The sequence below is a fragment of the Acomys russatus genome, chromosome 30, assembly GCF_903995435.1.
Source record: "Acomys russatus chromosome 30, mAcoRus1.1, whole genome shotgun sequence".
NCBI lineage: Eukaryota > Metazoa > Chordata > Mammalia > Rodentia > Muridae > Acomys > Acomys russatus.
In genome coordinates, this window is record NC_067166.1 from 8570510 (window position 1) to 8581269 (window position 10760).

A 10760-nucleotide genomic window follows, 5' to 3' on the forward strand; every position below is an offset into this window, starting at 1 on the left:
ATTTCATTTATATTGTATTTTCCAAAGACCAAAAACTATCATGACAAGTAGCAGGTCAGTGTCGCCTGGAGTTTAAAGCAGAGGAGGATAAGCCTGTTGTTGTACATGGCATAGGGAGAACAATTCATGGTCCCAAATCTGTGTCCTATACATGTAATAAAACCATAGCACTATATTGAAAAAATCAATTTTCTTTGATTAAAAACTAAAAAACAATATTGTTTAATGTAAAAATAACAAACAGGTGTTATTTTTGAAGCAGGATTTAGAATTTAATCCAGGCTGGCCTTAGAATTCCATCCCCCTCTTACTACCCTTTACTACCAAGCCTGGCTTAAACAAGGCATTGAAAAACTTACCTCACTCCCATTCTTTCTATTATCTTATTATTGGAAACAATTGAGAGAAGGTAATTTTTCTTCAATTTCTTGAGTCTCCAAATGCTAAAATTGGATTGTCCTTTCTTCAAAACAGATTTGGTGGTGATGGCATCACCATCAAGTGTTCAGCCTATGCTGATGGTGTGGGTAACACACCCTTGAAGTCCCAGGTACTTGGGAAACTGAGACTAGTGGATCCTTTGAGCTCATGAACTCAAGATAACTCTGGAGAACAGACCTAGATCCCTTTAAAAAGAATAGCAACAAGAAAGGATTGGATTTATACTAAGCCTTGTCCTAAGCTCTCCAAATATATGTCTCAATCTAGTCACAGCAGCATGCTGGAGGAAATCCATCTTCCTGAGGTTAGCCTTATAATGTACCTTAGTGCCTCTGCTCGCGTAGACGTCGAATAACTGGATCTCTCGGCTGACAGATGACTGACTTCATATTCAGAGCTGGACAGTGTGGTCACGGTGTCTGTACTTTCAGCCATGCTAGTAACTAATTCTCTCTTAATTCACCTAAGTAAGTATTAATCAGAAACACACTCTATCCATAGCCCTTGGGTAGACTTGGTGCATCCAAATGATTAGAAACACAGTACAGTAAGCATAGAGCCAGTCTCTTCTTTTCTTCTGCTCTTCAGCCCCAATATGTTGCCCCTCTTTTCTGAAACTATATGAATAAGGATGAAAGGGTTTAATAATTTGAATGCATTTTTTCAAATGCATTCATTTGCATTTATTCAAATGAATTCATTTGCATTTGCAATACATTTGCTACGGTATCTAGATTCGTCATCCATCACTCTCAGGTGTAACCTTATTGACAAAGGTTAGATTTTGAAACACTGAAAAAAGGCAAATACTTGATCTTTATTCTATTATTTTGTGAGTGAATTATAAACATCACGACACTACCAGAAATCAGTTTGAATGGACGTCATACTAGATGGCAGAAATAACCTGTGTCACCTTTCTGTTTGCATAAAGGAATACCAATTTTGGATCTGTTTTGTTTGTTTCTTTCAACATGTTATTTCCATTTAGATGAAAGTTGTGCTAAGATATTTGATATCGACAGATTAAAAACTTGACTGGGATAAGATATTTGATATCTACAGAGGATAAACCATTGCTGACAGAAAGCAAATCATTTCTTTGTGATATTGAAACTCCCTCTGCAATGTCTCAGTTGAAATGATTTGCATCTCATTATGATCCCACAGGCCAAACACAGCTCTTTTCACTCAGATTAATGCTCCAAAAAATAATAAAGAGAACCACAAAGATTAAAGCCATTACTGAGAATAAATCTGTCATTCCATCCCAGAGAGAGCAGAACTTATGGTTGCACATTTCCACACAGTGATGTTGATTTTGGTCCTATCATGGGCCCTGGAAAATTGAGCCAAGATCTCGCTGAAATAGTATAGAAAGGCTGGGGCAGTGGTAGTAGTTTTAGCTTCAGGAAGATGGTAGCAAACCCTGGCATCGGGAACAGATAAAAAGGTACAAGCATTGCAGAAATAAACAAGAAGAAAAGGCAGGGACTAGATACTGGCAGCTGAGTGACAAACTGGCGAAGCTCTGCAAGTCTGTCTCAGAAAAGGCTTTTGAAATTGATGCATCTAACTGCTGGATAAGTGGTAGATTTTCACTCCCTATTTATTTTTTAAATTTAGAAACAATGGATGGCCTGTTAGGATAATTCTGAGACACACACACACACACACACACACAGAGAGAGAGAGAGAGAGAGAGAGAGAGAGAGAGAGAGAATGTTTATAACTGGCATTAACCAAATCAACTAGACAGATTCTAACAAGACTAGCTTCTCATGTGTAGTGGGTTCATAAGAATAGTTGAGTTCTGTGGCTTCCTACCCCCAGAAGAAAAAGGCAATTGCATCACACCTGAAAATGTGCATGTATTATCTCTCTATGTGCAACCCTTCCATCAATATTCAACAGAATAAGACCCAACTAAAACTGGTCATTCCGTCTAGCCAAGGTAATTAAGATGTACTGTTATAGAAACACAATTCTAGAAAAGGGAGAGAGAATGTAGAAGCAATCTCTCTTGACCAGCCAGTTTTGGACTCATATATTGTATTATGGATGAGTTAAAATGATGATGCTTCCCACAGCAGAGCTGAAATATTAAGAGAGTGAGCTTGGTATGGGAACTTGATTACAGAATGCTTCTTAATCAGGATTATCAACCAGAGATGAAAAAGTTCAACTAAATGCTTCCTGCTGCTAATGGCGCCTTACTTTAAAAAAAAAAATTACGTCAGAAATGCATGCCTGCAAATGGTGCAGTGTTTTGAATTCTCTTCATAACCAGCTTTTTGAGTTTGTGTAATTTTTTTTCCTAGAGCATTGACAAGAAACACTTGCAGCATAAAGAATCGAGTCCCTGCTTATACCAGCCTTTACTCTAGAAAATGTCAGGCAGCCCCTGAGTAATAGCCTTAGAGTGAGGCAGGGGATGGATCTTGGTCTCCCTGCTACCTACACACCCCACCTAGTCATCGGGATCCATTTTGCAGCCGAGGCACTATTTCCTCCTTCTGGATTTCAGAGATGCCCGGGATCCCCTGCTTTTCCTTTTGGATCCACATCAAACACCGACCATGCCTTCGTCAAGCTGCAGACATTTGCTCTGTGGCATTAGCATGCTGCACATGGCCCAGAACACTTCCTGCTGCCCACAGAAGCCCTGGTAACAAGAAGGCTTCACGTTTATGATTCACGAAGGGCCGTAAAATAACCCCACATTCTGAGACTTCCTCCTGCAAATGTACTCTGGCGGCATTGAGGTTACACTGTCAAGAGCTAAAAGGAACACATGAGAGTTGAATGGAAAAAGAAGCCTCCCACGTGCGTTCACTATTGATGGGATAAATTGGTACATCCTCCCTTGAGGACTATGTGTTAGTTGTGTCAAAATCACTCAGAGAAGCTGATTTTAAGTAGGTAGTCTTAGTTCCAATAATACATCCAAGGAAATAATCACACAAATGAAAAAACGGACACTAATATAATCATTACAAAATTTATTCTAACAATACAACAGACTAAATGACAAGAGGTTTCTTTTTTTTAAATTTAAATTATTTATTCAGATTACGTCTCAGTTGTTATCCCCTTATTTGTATCTTCTTGTTCCCATCTCCCTCCCTCTTTCACCCTGTTCCCTTCCCTTAAGCCTGTGACAGAAGGGGACCTCCTCCCCCACCATATGATCACAGCCTATCAGGCCTCATCTGGATAGCCTGCTTCCCCTTCCTCTAAGTGCCACTAGGCCTCCCCACCAAGGGGAACTGGTCAAATAGGGGGGGGGCAAGAGGTTTCTTAAATAAGTTGTGATTTATGTTACAATAGTAATTGCTTAAACTATTGTTCCATATCTGTCTTCACTGACGTGCAACAACAGAAGGTAACACCAATTTGTAAAAAATGAACAACGTGGCCAATACTTTGTCCATTAAAGGCTTTTAATTATGTTTAAGTAATGCGATGTAGTGGCATACATAAGTAACATTTTAAAAGGATGCGCGCACCAAAATATAGTTAATGTTGAACAGTTATGGATTGGTTTTTTTTTCCTGTATGTAGCTGTTGGTACATGGGTATTGTGAGCATATAAGCAACTTCACAAGCCTGCCTCCAGGCTGCCTAGCAACCTATGATGTCATCACAGGCTGCCCACCACCAGGAATGTGGCCCTGCCAGGATATAAAGGGCAAACCCATCTTCTCTTGTGTGTTCTCTCAGTCTCTGTCTCTGTCGGTCTGTCTGTCTGTCTGTCTGTCTGTCTGTCTGTCTGTCTCTCTGTCTGCCTCTCTGTCTCTCTGTTTCCCCCTCCCCTCGCTCCCTCTGCCTGTCTCTCGGTCTCTTCTTCTTGGGTGCCCCTTCCCTTTCCTCTTCCCCCCTCCCATTCCACAATAAATCTCATACCATGCATGTTGTGTGGCACATCTTCCATATTTAACAAGTATAGATGCCAGCGGAGACCGGAGATATCACATAGCCCTGCAAATGGAGTCTTAGGCAGTTGTAAGATGCCTGATATGGGGACTGGGAATGGAATTCAGGTCCTCTGCAAGAGCAATATCTACTTTTTTCCATTGAGCCATCATTTTCTTAATTTTTATAGGAAAAAATATGTTGTTTTCTGCAGTGGAAAGTGGTGGAGGGAAATAGGGTCTATTGTTTTTTCTTTCATTCCTAGATCTCTAATTCACAATCATAGTTGGGCTCTTCTCAATGACAGAGACATGAATGAACAATCTGATTATCTTGTTCTTTGTCAATAAAGTAGCGCTGGGATGCCTTTGAAATAATTGAACCACACCAACTCACCCTAGAGATAAGGAAACATTGGATTACCCATGACCCCTTAGGATTCAGACATTTCATGATGTTTCCAAAGGGTGCTGCTTAGACCCTGAGGTGTGTAGTGAGTGCAGGTGGCATGGCGCCAGGGAGTTGCCTGGGTAAAGGTGTATTGATGCAGGAGAGCGTGTAGGTGGCTGGGCTCTAGAGGTCATCAGGATCTCCAGACCAAAGCTGAGCAGTGTAAGCAATTTGATCTCACAAATTCTCTGTGGATCCATTTAATTTTTTCTTCTAGTAATGAGGATAGAATCCAGGACTTTGCACAGTCAGGGCCAAGGCTCTACCTCTGGACGACAACCGAAAAGTCCTCGTAGGAAGCCTTAAGGAACGTTTACCTCATGTGGGAGACCCCAGCCCCTGGATATGTCTTTTAGCACCCTGTTTACACACAGAAGCATGCGCCCTGAATTCGGGATGGCGGCTCTGCAACCCTAAATGGTGGAGGTGATGATGCTCACTTGTGAACGTTAGATAAAGAACTACAAGACAGATTGATTGCTTTTCTTGCATGAGTCACTCCCATGTATAGGAGCGTATCAGTGGCTGTTTAATAGCTCCTTAAGAACAGTTGCTGGGGAAGGAGGTGGCATTTTTTCAGTGGTGTAGAAACAATTTAGTTGCCCTTGATCTAGAAAATAACCCCGATCCATGCCCCAGCAAGCAGATCTTATTAAACTCAGAGTCTCCCACAAACGAAGACACGGAAATAAGAGGGGGCGGGGGCTCATTGAAAAGGCGAGTTTCAGCAGGGGAAGAATGGAGTGATTGGGGCTTAAAATTCACTCTATAAATGCATGAAACTGCCAAAAAAATAAATATAAATCAACAAAATCTCCTTGATCAAATACAAATTTCAATTAACATTTTATTTTATTTGTCCTGATGTGTTTTATTTACAACACTGTCTCAGAGCTGTCTATGCAGAGTTTTAATGAGGACGATTAGTAGTATACCTACAGAAGCCAGTTGTTATCTTTGAAGAGGCAAGCCCATGGAGGCCTCTGGCCATTTACATGGGTCAGGTTCAAATCTAAGGATATCTTGCTTACTGTTTTCCAGGAATAAATTAATCTGTTCAAAAAAATATTAACATTTGTACTCAAGAGTATAAAAGTTAGTGTTCTTACATAAGATCAGTATTTTATAACATTTTAAAGCTTCAGTTTAAATAACCTTTATTCCATCATTCTCCTATTTCACCACAAACTCAAATCAATACTTAGGTTGAGATATGAAGTTACTTTCTCACAGAATAAGGCAATGTTGGTCTTTGAAGATGTTTTCATGGATTATATCATATAGACAGAATCCCAGCTGGTTGGAATATTACTTCATACTCCAGAAGCAAGGGAGCCCCAGACCTTGGTGGTCTTGCACCACAACGCACAGACTCCTCTCTCATGATTTCTAGAATATTCTGCTGTCATACTTTACGGTCCTGCTGGCTCAATCTCATCTACCTCGCTGCATGAATACAAAACAGGCTGTACTTTAGCCCCTGGCCCATCTGTGCCTACTACTCTGACATGAGGGTTTCCAGCAAAGAGGCAGAATCAAAGCTCTAAGCTTCCCAGAGAATGCTCAGCTTACAGAGCTCAACCTTCACACCCAGTGCACCCAGCCCTAAGTGGGCAAGGATAATAAAGGACAACTTTCACAACTGTGGTTTAGATATACCTCTGTCTGTCTCTAGCTCAAGTATTTTCCCTTGCTCAAAGTCCTCCAGATTATCTTCACACTCAAAATGAAGACTTCCTGGATGCTTTACCTTTTGGTCTTCTGGGGACAATAAACAGAGACCGTCTACACTCTCAACTTTCCATAACTTGACCAAGTTGCCTTAAAGTCTCCTCCCCAGAAGGATCCTTCACAGCCTCCTGCTTCTAAATTCACCGTTTGCTTCATATCATTTTTACTTCTTTATGGGGTGTCTGTGTACGTGCGCACACGCACACATGTGTGTCTTGGTCGCTGTATATTCTATGTATGAATTGCTGTGTAGTTTCTATTTTCTACATTGTAATGTAAACTGAGGATATATCTACAGTGTCTGCAATGCTTTCTCATACATAACAAATGCCTCGATTTGTCTCAATACAGTACAGGAGCCACACTCTCCTGTATTGAGACGAGTGTGAGCAATTTTTTTGTTCTGTTGGATTTTATGGATGAAGCACAATGTTGTTAACATCGTTCAAATGGACGCACTTCAATTGCTGCATGCGGAAGCAGCTGTCTTGGGTAGGGCTTTACTTCTTCCTTATGCTGTGACGTCACAGGAACCAAGTGCTTAGCTTTCCAAAGCAACCAAGATGTCACCGACCAGAGGGGCTTTAAACCTGTTTCCTGCCCCTCCCAAATGCCAAAGTTGAACCTAATCTCCATTGTGATGGCATTTGTAGGGTCACTTAGCGGGTGACTAGGTCGTGAAGACAGAGGCAGTTTGAATGAAACTCGTGTCATTCCCAGAGCACTGCCTCACCCTTTCCAGCTTGTGAGGGCATAAGAAGAAGACAGCCAGATCTGAACAGGAAACAGCCTTTCCTTGTACTGTGCTGATACTCTGAGCTCGGGTGCCAACTGCTAGAACTGTGACAAAATCCTGTTGTTACATGAATGCAGAATGAAAACGTGGTTCATCAACATATCAGAATGTTAGTCAGCCACGAAGACAAATGACATTAGGAGGGAAATGCACAGATCTAGACACTCCTGTGCTAAGTGAGGGAACCTGGGCTCAGGAAGACACTGCATGCTGTCTGTCATGTACAGATCCTAGTCTATATTTTTATATGGATGTAACTATATAAGGGGGTGCGTATGGGATAAAGCAGAAGGGAGCAGATCTTTTGAAGAAGGGGTGCAATGCAATCTATGGGGACCAAAGGAAGGTGGCAGCAAAGGGGAGGAAGGTGGAGGCGAAGGAGGGCAACAAAAACACCTTATTTATGAAAATTACACAGTGAAGCCCATGGCTCTGTACACTAATAAACAAAAAATCTAAAATAAAATCAATTGCTGCTTACGCGTCGCCAGTAAGATGGATCGTTTTACTGTAGCACTGTGAACTTAGACTGAAGAAACTCAGAATCTGTCCAGTTGACGTGGTGAGTGAACCGAGGCTCAGCTCCATCTAAGGCCACAGGAGTTGGTTGGAAGCCTTCAACTCAATATTCTAACTGACAAGAAGCTTCCATCCACTTCTCTTTAAGGTGGCTATTAATGAATTAGCTTATTCATGCTCTGGTGGCGCCAGTGGACTGCTCTGAGGAGTGGGTTCTCTCTTTCTACCACCATGTGGGTTGCAGGGGTGGGACTGAATCCTGGCAAAGGCCTTTCCTTACTGAGCCACTCAACGGGACACCTGACGTGCGAGGAGGCCACGGGTTCTAAACCTCGCACCAGAAGGATCACAACTAAGAAGAAATGACAGCTTCTTTCTGGGTTCTCAGCTAGGCTAGGCTGTATGTTCTCTATTCAAGTTGGCGTCATCACAGAACCCTAGGTAAATTTCGTGTGATGCTCACAGCTCATGTGATGAAATATCTACATGCAAATGTCTCACCTTCAGACACAATGGGAACAGATGGTATATTTCCTATGGCAACATTTTTTTCCTGTTTTCCTCCATTTGCACAGCCACATGACCGAGAATAACCGAGATATTTGTGAATAAGGCAGCACATGTTTGTCTCCCTGAGGGAAGCTGTGTTTTCAGCCTCTCTTTCTCAAACACCCAACTGATAGGCGTGTCCTCAAACTTCCCCATATCTGTCCCCACTGCTATATCTTAATGTTCCCTTGATCAGTCTCAGCTGACATATGCAAACTTTTCGGTGATGTCATCTGTGGAAATGGTGACATTGTGGATAAGTATAGATGCCACATGACTTTGTAAGCTCCCACTCTTCAGATTGAGGGGTTTTCTGGGCAAGACTCATAAGTTTCACAATTGCAAAAAGAAATGTTTCCAGGGCAACTCTCCTGTCTCATGACACTACAGTGCTTGCTCTTAGGCCATTTCAATGCAGATGTAGTTCACATTTTACACAGTTGAAAACATACCAGTAAGGTAAATGAAATCCCCCATGCTGTCATCACATAGAAAGAGCCAACATCTTTTAGAGACTTAAGGATGCATAGCTCCTCTGCCCAGGCCAGCCACTGACTACCTCTATGATCTGTCATAAACAAACTAAAACGAACCTTCTACTTACTTCAGCTGTCATGTTAAATACTTGGCTGCCATTAGCCAATTCTATGAAATAGAAAATACAAATAACATAGAAGGCTACAAAAAAGAAAGAAAGAAAAGGAATCCCTTATTATTTTATCATTTTGCACAGCAGATTTGACCCTGCCCTCTTTCAATATGTGCGTGCAGGTGTGCATGTGTGTGCATTGTGTGTGTGGTCGTAAATACCACAGTAGTGTATGGAGGGCAGAATTGTGGAATTTCATCTTCTCCTTCCTCTTTTTGTGCATCCCACACACTGAACCCAGCTCATCAGGCTTGGGCTCCAATCACCTTTATCCACAGATCCATCTAATAAATCCTTACACTATTTTGGAGTAGGACTTTTATAGATCACAACTCAATTGTCTCTCTTCAGAAAAATTCTGAATCTTATAAAAATGTAGGCCAAGTGTATAGGTCAGAGTTAAACATACTTTCTCATCAGGCAAATGTGAAGTCATATCAGTATGATTTCCCCATTTGTATATTAGTTTTCCCCTTTAGTTTTCTCCCTTTTATTTCTGTCTATACTTTTTAACATATCTTTTTCTGATATCAAGGGACACAGTAATGAAGGTTGTTTTAGAAATTACACTCTGCAATGTTAAAATAGAGTGATGGTCACTGTACCCTTTTACTTACTCAATGAATAAACTTCACTGATGGAACAGAGACCAAGGAAATAGAGGGAGCGTATTCAAAGAATTTAGTGCTGACACCAAGAACTAGTTTTCATAAAAAATAAAAACAACCTCTATTTAAAATAATATTAGAGCATTATAGATACTGATGTTATAATTAATATTGATATTTACATGTGAAATATATTAGAAGCATTAAAAGTTAGGACATAAAGATAACTTTCCTTCAACTAAGGGCTTCATCTTGGGTGCTTATGATGGACAAAGCAGTGTGCTGACTGCTGGAGATGGGTGGGTAATTTGGACATCTTATCTACCTCCTGAAAACTAGTTACCTAAGAATGAAGAACAGATCTTTGCTTTGTAAGTGCTTATAAGTTGGAGTTGTTAAAATGGAAGCATGCCTTATGTTCAACAGCAAAGAAAGTGTCATCAGTTTGCCTGATCAATAAGGAAATTCTCCACAGTGAAAAGTAACACAACTAATGGGCTGGGACAACCTTGGCATGCACACTGCTGTAAAGTGCTGTAAGGGGTTCATCATCTCATTGACTAATACAGCAATCTGAAAGCTTAGCTCTATAAGCCACTCATATTTGTAGAAATATGGTTTGGTTTTTTGTTTGTTTGTTTGTTTTGTTTTGTTAGGAAATCCCATCTCTCCAAGGGGAGTCATCTGTACAAATGTATTTATGGAGAAAACTCTCCCTACTCTGTGTTCTCAGTAACCTCTGAGCGTCACAGCATGTTCCTTCCTATTCCTTTGCACATTTCCTTTAACTGGCAGATTCTGAACAACCTTGGGATCAGAGAGCAAGCATTGTTCATCTTCCCATCTTTTAAGTGCCAATTGTGAAATGGGTGAGGTGTGAGTTACGTGTTCATTGGTGGACAAGAATGACCTGGAACCCTCCCTCACAGAAGACCATGATGAAGAAGTGAACACAGCACACTGTGACACCCAGGGCAACGTAACAAGACTCTGGGAAACACTAATGCTAAGGAACTCTGACTTGTAGCAGTACGGAAGTGTATGGGGGGCATTCCACATATGGAAATAAAACCTAAATCATGTAAATTAGCATGGTAAATAC